The 15,113-nt window shown below is 43.7% G+C and overlaps 1 protein-coding gene across 1 annotated transcript in view; it reads right to left on the bottom strand.

Moving 5' to 3' along the window:
• The window catches only part of MGAT4B (alpha-1,3-mannosyl-glycoprotein 4-beta-N-acetylglucosaminyltransferase B), a 300,397-nt gene that overhangs the window by 197,757 nt on the left and 87,527 nt on the right, over positions 1-15,113 (bottom strand). The gene's annotated exons all lie outside the window — the stretch shown is intronic.

The following is a 15,113-nucleotide window of genomic DNA, read 5'->3' as shown; positions in this document are numbered from 1 at the left end:
TTACATGTACTTGGAAATACATACATGGCTGCAGCTAGTCTTCCCATTAGCAAGGGGGCAGTATCATAGTATGTGTGTACTCACTCAGCGGCATTGCAAGGACAGCCTGCTGCTCATTCTCAGTTAGACCACCCTCCAGTACCCCATGAACATTAATAATAAAACTGCCTTTCCAGAGTTCGGCAGCATCCTGTGCATATGTGCAATGCATAAACCCAACCTAATACTGAGAATTGATTTCCAATGAACATTCCTATGCATGATCATTCGGACAACAAACTCCATTATAGTCGATGGGGTCTGTTATTGTCCGTGTGTAACTGATGAAATAGCGGTCCGTATCTCCGTATTGTAGTTCCCTGGTGGACCTGAACAACAGATAGACCGGCAAAGAGGTGAACTTTTCCATACAAACTCCTTGCCGAAAATGTTATCCTGGCATGGGGCTTATACTCTTCATACAGTCCTGGGCCCATTGTAGACTTAATCCGCCACGAGCTCTGATACAGATTTTGCATTAGGACCCAGGACCTCCTCTCTCTATTGCTATGACACACTCCCTTCTAGTAGATGAGATGAGCGGCTGACTGACTGTTTGGAAGGCATCTGTATTATTTTCGGACTAGTGAAAGACAGCCACACTGTGTAATACCTACTGCAGGCCTGAGGGGGCATTGCATGACAAGGGTTTTAGAGATCATCAATCCTTGAGTCCTGCACCGCCCCCCTAGGGCCCAGCACTAAGCATAACATAAGGATTTCCCAGGGTTCCTTTAATTTATTTTGCTCTATTTCTATAGCTTTAGGACAATGTGGTTCCTGGCACCTCGTGTTATTCCCATCTATACTGTATGAGCTGACACCGCGCAGAATATGAGCCATACGGAATTGCCTGGTATCGGAGATTGAAGGCCTCTTGACAGCAGTTTTTAACGTATCGGACATGTCCCGGGAGGAGGAGACGGCACATCCAGCCGGAGAGAGCGTTCCCACAAGACAGTCGTCTCTATGACTAATCTGTGGTAATGTTTATACCACATACCGTACCAGGGGAATAGGAGCTTAACTGTTGTGCAGTCTTGCTGCTGCTAAACTCCATTAACAGCCGTAAAGCGGAGGACGACAAACTGTTCTCGACGCTTCGCACAATTCGCTTTAAAACGACATTGTTGGTGGTGAATTGATGGATCCTGCAAGAAACCCACAAAGACAAGGATGTGACAGTGAAAGAGATTTATCTTATTTAATGTACAACAATAAGCTCCAAGTGTCCTGGGAAGTCAATTATACACTACATATAAATAACATGAAATTAAGAAAAACATTGGTCTGCATTTGGCTATGTTCACACATGCAGAAAAAAACTAACTGCAGTCAACTGTTCATCCCTGTACTGCGGCCATAGTAGAGGGGGTAACCTATGATCAGAACATGGATGACCCATCATTATGATAGGCCTTCAATATCAGGTGGGTGGGATTCCAACTCGCAGCACCACAGATGGTCAGCAGAAGAAGCCATCGCAAGTGACAGAGTATTGTGACCACCTCATCGTTTGTATGAGTCCATGTACCTGTTTACTATTACCGCAGATGAACGTAGCTAAGGGGGTCCACAAGAAGCAGTCTCTACTGGGCCCTGAAACCTGAGGGGGCCCCAAAGGTCCCTCAGCCACATAAAATGTACCGTCATTCTAAATAGCACAAGGTAGAGGCCCCATGACAGATTTTGTACTGCGGCCCAGGAGATACGACCCCGGCCTTGCCGATTCAAGTGAGCAGGATACTGGTGCAATACTCTGCACTGCGGCTACTTCAAACAGACCCTTCAAGGCTGAAGATACAAAAGTTTGTGTTACTTTCTTTGCTGCGTTTTTCTTCAGCCAAAGCCAGGAGTGGCTTCAAAAGGAATGGGAAATAAAAAGGAAGGGCTTCTACTTCTCCTTCCTGCTAAGTACATTCCTGTATATGGCTGGAAAAAAAAACCCAACTCAATTCACACAAAAAAAGTCCCCAAAACTCAAGGCGATGGACTCATCAAGGCCAGCGTATAATACTCTGCGACAGAGGCATTTGCCTGTGCCTGGTCATGAATCAGACATCCTCTGCCAGGCTGTGCACCTCAGCAGAACTATATGTCAGCTCATAGCTGGAATAAGGTTCTGGCGGCATAAATAATAGTAAATGCGGCCATAAGCTGTGCCAGTGGTGAATGCACAGCAACTTTTATTGAACATCTCCCTCCTCTCTTTCAATAGGAGCTTGGTGAGGGGCAGACATCCGAAAATTCCACAAATGAGACACAGGTAATGGAGCAGGAAGCAGAAAGTGCTGTTCTATGTGCAGTGGCCAGACCAGTGAATAGCACTTACATTCACTTGAAAGGGAGCCAAGCTGCAGTGACTCAGATCATACACTACACAAAGAAAGGTGCTGTCTGCTTCCTGCTCCATTCTCTGTCTATCACCTGCTGATCTGTTTAGAGTCAGACCCTCACCAGTCTAATATTGAGGACTTATCCTTAAGATAGGTCATCAATCATGTTAGCCCAGATACCTCTGTAAGGAAAGAAACTGCAGCTGTACCCCCACCCCTTCAAAACTTTTCGAATAGCATGTTGATCCAGGGATTTAGTCCATTTGCCAGATTTGGAGTTTGAAATTAAATATTTCCTCTCATGGGGCAATTGGCATCAGCCTTTTGGATTTTTAACTTGCTAAGTTTATAGAACTTGATGGCCTTGTGTCTAGAGGGCTAGTTCACACGGACATAGAAGGGGCGGATTATGGCACGGAATCCATGTTATAATCCGCCCCCTCACAATGGTGGTCTATGTAGACCGCTAGCGGAAATAAGAAGCAAGCTGCCCTTTATTCAGGCGGATTCCACAGCTCATTGAGCCGCGGAGTCCGCCTCGCGGCAGCAACCTCAAGAGTTGGCCCATTCATTTGAGCCTACTACGGAGGAAAAAGCTGCGACTGTTGGAAGCCGCGACAGTAGTGGCAGGCGGATTTTGGCTCAAGAGTGACGCAGCTCCCCGTGTCACTCTCAGTGCCAAAATCCGCCCTTTCGCCCCCCATGAGAACGGGGCCTTAGACAACCTTATCGACTATGTTACTAGGTAAAGGGATGTTGGACAGAGAAGAGGCTATGTATGTTGCAGTGATACAGTATATTGTGATAGAAAGATTGTATGGCTGGGTTAGAAAGGAACCTTTCATACTGAAATCCTACAGAAAGGGGCAATCCGTTACCGTGAAACATAAAAAAAAAAATGTCTTTATCAAATCCAATTAAAATCTTCGCAGCTGCACTTCAATAGCGAGGCGGAATCACTCGGCTGACGCGTTTCTGACCTATGCTATGAGTAAAGAACATACAGGTCGGAAACAAGTCAGCCAAGTCATTTCTGCTATTCTGCAAATGCTCTTTGCACGCTTGTAATTGGATTTAATAAAGAAGAAATCTTTCAGAAGCTACACGGTGCCCCTTCTTTTGGACAGTTCTTACTAGAGACCACCTGAGATGCGTGCACCCAGTACAGGAAATACTTTACCCCCATTGTGACAGTGATTTTCGCAGTTCGGCAGCGGAACGTTGGATGGATCGTTATTCATTTGTTATTTTCTAAATCGTTGCCACCGGCGCGTTGCTTGTTAAGTTAAATGGATCGATCACCCCACTTTTTTTGCAATCCCCACCAATACAGACAAAACCTCCGCTGCATTACAATCAGAGGCGATGTAATAAAGCGAGGAATGCAAACCCTGCCAGAGATTTATTGTCCTTCAGAGTCTCATTTAGAAAGGCAATGAAGACGGACCAGATATAATTACTTGTGGTTCAGCTGTCATTCTTTATATCGACAATATTTGTAGCTGGTGAAACATCAGAAATATGACTAAGGAGGGATCTCTAAAATGCAAGGCATCTGGGCAAAAATTATGTACGGGCATCTTAACTGTCAGCCTTATGATATGATATCCAATTACACCATATTGCTGAGTGACCCGTAATGGTCACGAGTTCACTAGTCAATCATGGGATTTGCTAGGCCGTGCTCACTAGGAATGCCTTGGATTACTGAGGGGAATTTATTAAGACTGGCATTTCTTATGCCAGTCTTAAAGGGGTCTTCTAGGAAGAAAAAAAAATAATGACCAATCCTAAAGATAAGTCACTATATCAGAGGATCTATTTCAGAAACTGATATTTAGAGAATGGTGCAGGAATGGACACAGGAGATTGAAGTTTAGCTCTTTCAAATAAATATGAGCTGATGTGCAGTACCTGGTTTGGCCACTACATCGAGAACAGCGCTACCTGCTTCCTGCTCCATTCTATGTCTTGAGAATAGCTGATCGGGAAGGTGTTGGGTGTTAGACCCCTCCAAACTGATATTGATGATCTATCTTTAGGATAGATCATCAATATTTTTAGCTTGGAAAACTCTTAATAAAAGGCCTGTGACCCGCTCAGCCCCATCACTGGTCATAAAAGTCAGAACAGTCTGAGCAGGTATATCCTGTGTGTCACAACCGTAGCAGAAAGAGGAGATCAGCAGGGACTATAAGGGACATAGCGGGAGAGATGAGGACATTGTTAAGGACAGTATGGCTTTTTTCAATTTTTTCACCCCTTAAATTTACTCACATACAATATACACACGGGTTTATCATGCAGTTCTCACCCACATGACAAGTATGAGTGATGTACATAGGGCTTTATGTTAAGTTATTTTCCTTAAGGCCAGGCACTAAAGTTACGAAGCTAATGGTATTTTAGATAGTTTTTATTTTCTAAATCAGACATCTGGAATAGACGATTTTTGGCTGGTTCCTTCGCGTCCTGTAGGAGTGCAATGTAAGCAAAACAAAAAAAATCACCATAAGGCGGGATCAGCTGTTTTTATCCAGAGGCACATCACTATGTAAGGATTATACATATACCATTTCATTCTACATAGTATTCAGGGCATTCAGTTCCACAGAAGCAGCTGGAATTAAAGGAGCACTCCAGAAAAAAAGCAAGCGGTGAGGAGTCTGGAGAGCTGCGAGCTATAAGTACTACTGAAGCGTGTAAGCAGCGCTTGCTCCCTGGCCAATTACCATGCAATGATTGCTTTCATCTGTATTGATGGCAGGGCTCATTGAAGATCCTCAGTAGTCCCTACAGGCACTAAGAGTCCCAGAATATACCTGTTTTGGATAGGTGTCAGCCCTGCGTCAGCCATCCCCCCTTCAAACAAGTTGCAAAAATTTGGTCTCAAACGTGCCCAATTGATTCACTTTACGCCAAATTCAGTTTGCACCCGTAAAGGTAGATTCGAGCCATGTTATCACTTTTCCTGTAGTATTTATTTTAAAGGATATTTCCAACATTTATCCATATCCACAACATGGGAGCTCCAAAAACAGACAAGTAAGGGTATGTTCACACTACCGCTATTACAGTCCATTGTTCTCATCTGTCATCGGATTAACGGAAGTACAGGGATGGATGGACAGACTGATCGCTCTCCATCTGTGCCCATTGACACTAATGTAAACAACATGACATTCAGTTTTTTCTGTCATGTGTGTTTACATTTGTAAAGGAAAAAAAAAAGTCCTGTACGCTGGACAAGTAAAAACATGACATGTGAAAGCTTCTGTTTACATGGGGGTGAATGTAGACAAACAGGGCTCAGTCTGCGCCTGTGGTTTAATGTCTGTTGCTCTCACTCTGTGACGGATGAGAGCAAAAGACATTAAAGGGATCCTATCATTAAAACTCAACACGTAGGAATAGCCTTAAGAAAAGCTATTCTTCTCCGCGCGGCCGTTTGGCATAAATCTCAGTTTTCGTTGGTATGCAAATGAGTTCTCTCGCAGCACTGGGGGCGGGCCTCAGTGCTCAAACAGCACTGGGGGCGTCCCCAATGCTGCGAGAGAACTCTCCAGCACCGCCTCCATCTTCTTCAGGAAAGGCTTCTCCATGTGTCTTCTTCTGGCGCTGGCTTCAAACTTCTAGGCCTCGGGTAAAGCCGACTGTACATGCCTGCCGGCTACAAGAAAGTGGCCACTTATTCAGTGCTGCGAGAGAACTCATTTGCATACCGCTGAAAACCAGGATTCATACCGAATGGCGGCCCGGAGAAGACATCTAAAGGTAGGCTATTACTACGTGTTAGGGACAAAAAAATGTTTCCATAGAAGTGGAGTCAGCTGTACATACATGGCCACATTGCCATATTATAATGCTAAAATAATGTACGACATCGGGATCTGCCCCTAAATAATAACCTCTGCACAGTGGAATACTTCCAAAGCATTAACAAGTATTACTTTTTTGTAACTGCATATTGTGCCAAATATAATGGAAAAGGAAGCAAATTTTAGCGAACAGTACCTGGGGCATTGGCATTGTTGGAAGTCATGAGGTTGTTTGCTTCCCCCTCCCCTTTTTTCTATTTCAACAAACAGCAGGTAAACTAAATAAGAGTGCAAAAGCGAACAAATTAGATTTCATGATTACAACGCAGGAGGAGACGAGAGGCGATTAAAGTGGCAATTAGTGGTGGAAGAACAGCAGATGGAGATCTGAAGAGAACAAGTACACCTGTACCCACCAGAGATATGGCGCAAGAAAGACCCTCGCACAACACCACATAAACAGCTCGGAAATTATTAGATCAGGACTAGATCGGGCCAAGAGGACGTTCCCTGCACCAATCTTGTAGCTCCATGTACTCCAATGCTGGTTAACAAAGGAGGAAGAGAACTAAAACATACTACAGGGATACAAAAGTCCTGCAAGCAGAACCACTTTAACCATAAAGCAAACTTTAACGGGGATCTATGGTAGTGACGACCTGGTATGAGTGAAACCATACTGCATTTTAGGTGCTGTCCTTCTGTACTCGGGAGAAAGTCTCTATTTCAACTCTACCTGGACACAGAGAAAGTTGAATACAAAGAGGCAGGACTGACCTATCAGCTTTCTGCCCCACCATTCAGGCTTGATCTGTGGCAGGTAGGTATGACAAGCACAAAGCTGGAGACCTCACTACAGCCAGAACCGGCTCCGTGGGTACGAGGTTAGGGGAATATTTTGTAAGTATTGACTGAATGGACATAAAATTATGTGGAAACCACTTAAGGGGACACTATATGATGTAAGGGACCACTTGAGCTTGGTTAAATAAAGAAAAAAAAAAAACTTGTAGCGGGGTGCTGCAGGCAACATCTCCCTTTTCTAGGTGTCCTCTGAAAGTTCGGAAGTCAAACCAGTCTTTCCAACCTCCCCTGTCACCGCAGTGTAGTTTAACCCCTTTCTGACGTGCTGTGTATGCACGGCACCAATTCTGCAAAATATTCTTCGAATGGGGAAGATATAGGAAGGCTGGCTTGGCTCCTCATAAATCAGGCATACCCTCTGCAGCGCCCACTCATAGCTCAGAAATATGCAGGACCAGAAAGTAGAAAGGGCAGTGTTGAAAAGGAAAAAAAAAAAAGTCACAAATTTTTATTCAAAAAGGTAACTTTTTCATGTCTTATATGGCATACAAGGCATAATAATTCTCTCCTAAAGACTTTGCTTTCCAAGTACATTTTCTGAGAGTCCATGATTAAAGAAATGATCGATTCTGTTAACGCTGACTACATACCGCTTCTGTTTTAGGCTTCCATTATGGTTGAAAGTAACCAGACTGACAGTATTGGCAGCTTTATTCCAGGGGATCAATGGTGAATAATACTGCACACATATGACTCATCCCTCCTGATACATGCTGCTCTGTTCCAGTTTTTAGCGCTAATTTCCTAAATGAATTAACCCCGACTGCATCAAATAATTGATGTTCCACATAAATCACATCATTGTGGCCAAGTCAATTCAATGGGAATTGAGCGGTAAATCAAGTAGTAAAAATGGAAGCAGATCCGTGTTCTGTACATAAAAGGAACCTTCACGAGTAATAAATCCTCCAATTTTTATTGTCCACAGGATAGGCGATATGATGGCCATCAATGGAACGCCCACGGATCACTAGGTCCACGTTTTGGAGGACCCGTCAAAAATAGCAAAGCAACGTTTTTGGCTCTCAGTCCAATAAACACTGAATAAAGAGGGAGTAGCAATATCAGTAGTGGACTGTAATATAAACCGTGTAGCCTGGTGGTCCGTGGCTACCCAAATATCTCAAACTTTATCAAGTGTATACCACTTAGACATGGCCGCGGTGGCGGTAGAATTTTACATGTACCTGTAAATACACACATGGCTGCAACTAGTCTTCCCACAAGCAAGGGGACGGCATCATACTGTATAGCGAGGGATCCAGTGGCTCTTTCACAGCAAACGTCACAAAGAAAAAACATGGCGTTTTACAGTCACAAAAAAGTGGACTCTAGCAAATCCCATCCCCACATTGCGGGAAAATATGCACAGTGGACATGCTGTGATTTCCAAAACTGTCACAGAGGAAACCTTTGTGAAAAGCACTGAAGAAAAAAAATGTAATGCGTTGCCTTAGCCTAGAGACCATTAAAGAGGAGCTTTCACCACCTCCAACAAGTTCTTTGCATCAATTTATTGATCACCGAAATAAGATTGTTTACCTGCTGCGCGCTACGCTGCTCACTCACTGCACAAACTGCAGCAGCGACTGTAGGTATTGCAGCGATGTCCCTTTAATATCTATGAGGTAACTCTGTAGTTTGTATAGCAACTGAGCAGCAAGGCTCGTGGTATGGAAACAATACCAAAAACCGCAATGTCTTGGTATCGTTGATCTGTGGGGGCCCTAGGTATCGGACCCTCTATCTTCAAGGATAGGCCATCATTGTTAGAAACTGGATAGCCCCTTTAGTGGGAGGCAAAAAAAATCTTCTCCTGACCACCATACAAAAGGGGGAGTTGGGAGGCGTTTTTGGCAGCAGATTGTAAAGCAGATTCCATCATCACAATATGGCGTGTGTAAACTTACGTTTAACACGGAGCACGGGACCGCGTATTTTGGTCCTGATTTTGACGCGGTAAGTCGTGTCAGAATAGGACCAATATGCGCCTGCCGCGGCTTCCCGCTCTGGAGTAGGCCCAAATGAACGGGCCTAGCCCGAAGAGTTCTGCCGCGAGGCGGACGCCGCGGCAGGATCAGCTACAGAATCCGCCTGAAGAAAGGGCAGCTTGCTTCTTTTTTCTGCTAGTGGGAACAAACCGCTAGCGGCAAAAAGAACACCAGTGGTCTGTATAGACCTCTATTGTGAGGGGGCAGATTTTAAAGGTAGATTCAGCAACAGAATCTGCCCCCTCTTGCCCCATGTGAACGAGCCCTTAGGGTTCCCTGTACCACCATATTCGCTCTGTATAATAGCATTCATGCAAATCAAATTTTTTTTATTTTTCTTTTACCAAGATTTGGAATTATTTCTGAACTTTATATCCAAATCACATAAATCCATTGCTATGAAAAAAAAAGCCAGAAAGGCGAAACTTCTTCCAGCACAAGTGCTGTGACGGTAATAAAGCAGATTGTCCCCATATGCTTGGTGACACGTGCACACCTAGGTACATGAGAAGTGAGGGACTCAAATACTCAGCTTCAATCCTGATGCTAAATGAATCTGAGATAGGAAATCCAAGTGTTAAAAGTCATTCCAGGGTAACCATGGATATTCCGAATATAGTAAGCCTACGTATCCTCTCTCAGATAACGCCACATATATTCATTTTCTTCAGGTAAGGAAGCAATTCCAGACGTCTTTAAGAATAAAGCAGCTTGAAATGTGACCAACGGGCTAGACCATTTAACCCCTTCAGAGCCAACCAAGAAAGAGAAACGCCAGTCTAGAGAAAGGGAAGCGTTGTCTGTGTGGTCCACATTTCCAGAAGTGCCAAGAGTGCGTCTCCACAGGGGATGACTTTCCCCGATAACCGGCGCAGCTTTTTAATCAGACTCAATCAAGAGCTACTTTTATTTTGAAAAAATGAATATAAATGGCATCAATTATACTCTATGGAGATGGCAGGGAGGGCAAGTGACATTCACAACACAAGTCATGTCTGATGAATTAAAGGGCACCTAGCTAGGAACCCCAACAAGGGGCCCCCTCAAAGCTAATCAAGGGGCATAGGTTAACATGGACAGGTTTGATCTTTGGCAGTGCAGAATGGCTCGCAGATACCACCATAGACTTGGACTATGTTCATACAGGGTGCATTTTCTAAAGGAAAAACAATGTACACTAGTTCCAATAGGTGGCATAGATGAAATCTGATGTACAACCCAGGCAGACTCTAAAGCAGAATACCTTACGCAAATTCACCTTGTGTGACAATAGTCTTAAAGGGGCTTCCAGTATTTGGAGCAACCCATTGTGCAACTGGGGACTGGTGTGTAAAATAGAAAAAGAAAAAAGCACGCTCACTTGTACCCAGTGCTGCTGTCTGCCACCAGGGCCCTTTCTGCCGCATGCTGTGGCCTCTGGGGCTTATGTGACCACCGAGACCAATCAGAGGCCTCAGTGTTCACTGGTAAGGAACCGGAGACATATGTGAGTCATGTCACTGGTCCCCATTTAGTAACCGCTGGTTTCAGAGGATACGTGGGCCTCAGGGCTTCCAGCAACATGTCCCTAGCATAAGACAGAGGAGGCACAGGCGACAACCAACAGAGTCCCGGGCATAGGTATTTATTTTTAGAAATTTTACACCTACACCATTGATTGCTCCAAATCCTGGACAATCCCTTTGAGGTAAGTTGTCTCCCTCAGGACAGAATCGTGAAGTGACAGCCATGCAGATTTCAGTATTTTGGCCTCTTGTGTGTTCCTGGTGTAATATGGGAAGACATTTACATATTGTAGTTGCTGTGCTGGTGACAAAGGACTGCTGATTGACAGCTTTCTTCCTAGCCACGGCATATGGAGAAAGCTGTCAATCAGCAGCAGGATTATGGGGCGAGCGAGCAGCTCATGAATACAAGCACTCATTAGGATAGGAAGCTTAGAAGGTGTAGATTCCTTCAACACTATGAGCAAGCTGAAATCAAACAGGTGATGATGGGTTCCCTTTAAAATGGCTAAAATCAATCATATATTGGATTGTTCTTACAATGATTGGGCCATATTCTGCAGGGTGGCTGTGCATCAGGGAGATATTAAAAAACAACAATTCCAAATGCTTCCATCCAAAATCTTCACTATGTGGTCTAGAATAGAAGACTGGATTATATTGTTTGACACACATCCGCCTCCTTCCCCCCCCCCCCCCATCCCACCCCCCCCTGTGCTTTTTCCTATACTCACAACCTGTCACCGCTCCTGACATGTCTGTTTTAGAAAATAATTGTATTCCCATGAAACAATTTTGGATCATCTTTTCTTAGAGCCGTGTGTTGTGCCGTTCTATTCTTCCTCCCAAATATTTATGAATAAACGGACAAATGGGTGTTACCTGTCAGGTAAGTGACGTCACGTGGCCATGCTGCTGCTTGGTCCCTATCAAAGGAATGGGATTGAGCTGCAATACCAAGCACAGCCACTACACCATGCATGGTTCTGTGCCTTGAAAAAGCCGCAACCTAAGGGCTAGTTCAGACAGGGGGGGTGAGGTGGATTTCAGCACTGAGAGAGACGCAGGCTCACTCTCGGGTCAATAACCGCCTGCCATGACTCTCCTGGTTTCCCCTTCCGTAGTCGGCTCAAATGAATGGGCCGACCTCGGAATTGTTGCCACCAAGCGGACACCGCGGCTCAACGCGCTTGAGAATCCGCCTGAAGAAAGGGCAGCTTGCTTCTTATTTCCGCTAGCCTGGCGGTATCCATAGACTACTATTGTGATGGGGCGGATTAGGATGTGGATTCCGCGCCATAATCCACCCCCTCTGTGACCGTGTGAACAGGCCCTAAGGATATGTCATCAAATGCTAATGAGCTACAAAGTGCTTTACCCAGCAAAACAGAGCAGAGCCCATAAAACTAAGCCACACCCCCATTGCACTTCCCTATCATTAGCATATCAATAAAACAGCAATTTCTATGTAAAATGAGGCTCCAAAGCTGAACAACAAAGGCATATTTGGAAACTGTAGAATTACTTCTACAACGTACTGGGATTAGGTTTCTAAACAATTTACTGCAGACACTCCCTTTAATAAAATGGCAAATTACCTTCGGTTTCTGAGACACTTATTAAAGGTGACAAATTAATACGGCCGCACTTATTGTTTCGGGTAAAACTGCCTTTGCAAATGAACAGGAACATCTCTGTAAGTAAATAACACTATTTTTTTAATTTTTAAAGGTTTTTTGGCTGTTAAAAAGCATAAATGTGAATATTTCAATGTGAATCCTACACAGGCTGGCCGGGCGTCATATTATTTTGGTAGGTACAGCGTTAATTCCCGGATAAAACAAACGTCCTTCCAGCGATGACAATGTTATCACATTGAGGTTACCCCCTGTCTGTCCAATCTGCCGCAGATATATCTGCCAGGAGAGGGATTAGAGGAGGACGCCCATGGAGAACAACTGTTTTGATAACAAACAAGGATTGAAGGAATCCGCCTGTATGCCTTTCGGTAAATTTACATGATACAGCTGCTCATATCAAGGACAAGACATCGGGAAATGGAGCAACATCAGTTGTATTGCACCCAACCCCCCTCCTGATTCATCACAACTGTTCTAGGGTGCAATTTACACTCTACTTCTTTATAATGATTTGAGATGTCCGGAATCTGAAGGACGCAAAAATTAGAATTAATTAACAGTCCAGATCTACATTACCTGTGCCCAAAATCTCTGAGTTAAATTAAAAAGGTACCAGGGATGTGGCCAAGGGGTGGCTGACTGCCAATCTGCCTAAAGGAGTTGAGAGGCAGACTTGTATAGCTGCATCCTCTGACTTGTCATCGATATGAAACATCTAACAAATTACATAACTTGATTTTTAACTAGATAATTCTAGGAATAAGTTTAGAAACACCTGACACATATCTCCCAAGTCACTTGCACTCAAAATACAGAAAAATATCTCATCTATATGTATCCAGATTCCCAGGTTATGTCACCCTAGATAACAAGTAATTATTTTTCATTGTATTTCCCAATTTTGAACAGCACCTTTGTTTTTATGCTACTAGAGCTTTCAGTGGCTGGGATTATCAATGTGAAGGATTACAGTTCCTAGGATTTCACTCCCATCTCTCTGACAGACTGTCAAGTAGACAGCTGTAAATAGAGGCCTATTATGGTTTTTAAAGTAGTGCTGTACGTGGTCATCTTCTTACCACACAATACAGTACTGCTACCCAGCATGAGGTGCACAATCCCACCATAGACAGAGAAGAAGGGGGGAAACTAGGAAGCAATGGGGATAGGAGATAAAATATGTAAGCTCCTATACATCCTAGTCGGGTAGACGAGAGCTGAGCACAGATTACAGGATGTCACACAGGCAGGAGATAAAAAGCTTGGGGCATGCTCATGTGACTACATGTTAGACTAGTTTACAGAATGTACAATTAGTAGGTGTCTGATCTTAACACACGGAAGCCTTTAGTATACAACTATAAAACAAGTGGTATTCCAGGTAGGTCCCAGGACAGCGTATCATCGGTATAGTTTGGACTGTGCATAAAATTTCATGCTAATTTTTTCCTGCTTGCGCCACCACCATTTCCCGAAGACAAGACAGTGCAGTGAATGAGATTTTGCAGGAATATACAAAAGTTTTTTCAGAACGTCACAGTTGCTAATGGATGTCTCTGTAGACTTCAATAGGAAAATCTTATACTATTAAAATGCTAATAAATGATGAAAAACGCTTCTTTATATTAAGGCCCCACATAGCGAACCACAGCTTAAAAATATAGTGGAAACCAATCGTATTTTTTTTTCTGCAGTTTCTCTTCCCTTATTAAAAATATAGGAAAGCCGTCAGCATTTCGGCAGGTAATATTGCAGCTTCCCGCAATGTGTGGCATCTCATTCACATTGGGCATACTATAAAGTGCAGAGTGCTTTTCCTTTGGTACAGTTAGTTTCTTTTCTGCACAATACCCCAAAACGCTGCATTCCTGAAACGTGGTGCCTTAACCTTATGGTGGTAAAAATTTCATGCACCCAACAAAGAATGAACTTTTTTTGTCACATGTGAACAAACCTGATTTTCAATCTCATTAGTATTAATGTATTTATTTTGCTTACTTGGCTTGCGCCATCATATTCCGCAGCGCTTTACAGACGTTGTCAGTCACGGCCCCATATGGGGCCCACATTCTACAGTCCCTATCAGCTTGTCTTTGGGGTATCGGAGGAAACCAGAATACGCGGAGGAAGCCCACACAAACACAGGAGAACATACAAACTCCTTGTAGATCACCTGCACCTGTATCTAACATACAGAGACAGAGACACGTAAGGAGGTGAGAGCATAGCTTAACATTGATGTGAGAAGTACGTCAGGCCATCAGGAGGTGGATTGAAGTTACCTTAAGAGTACTGTAATATTTGAGAACAGAATAAGGAAGCCATGTGGTCCTGTAAATGAGCAAATGTATGAAAGCCTCATTTTACTTCTTATTGTCTGCTCTGTAATTGAACCCATTGAGAAATGAATGCCGATTTCACCTGTTACGCAGCAAAACATAATATTTATGGTGCGTCTGATCTCGTATAAGACCTTGCCAATCACAGAACCGTGGGAGGCTCACACTTACAGCACACAACAGATATTAATTCATCGCTGCTTGTCACAGAACAGTTGGGTACCCTTCCAAACACAGTAAAACCGACGGATTTTACTGCACAGCCCTCATCTATATAAATCTAATCTAACCTATCTTACATTTTTACTACATGGCCATTATTAAAAGGGGAAAGCTGGTGATTCAAAAAGGGCAAACATGGAAAGCTTATAAATATGCCCTAAAGTCCATAAGTATGTGACAGGTGGCGACCCTGCACAGACCCCGTATAGGGCCACTTTGTACATATGTACAACCATGTTTCTCCGAAAATAAGACAAGGTCTCAGTTTTTTTTTTCTCGAAGGTCTTATTTCAGGGTAGGTCTTATTTTTCAGGCACCAGAGCAAATCAGAAACTTTTCTGATTCGCTCCATACGAATT

Source organism: Leptodactylus fuscus, chromosome 5 (assembly GCF_031893055.1).
Source record: "Leptodactylus fuscus isolate aLepFus1 chromosome 5, aLepFus1.hap2, whole genome shotgun sequence".
Classification (NCBI taxonomy): domain Eukaryota; kingdom Metazoa; phylum Chordata; class Amphibia; order Anura; family Leptodactylidae; genus Leptodactylus; species Leptodactylus fuscus.
This window is presented reverse-complemented; position numbering and strand designations above follow the sequence as displayed.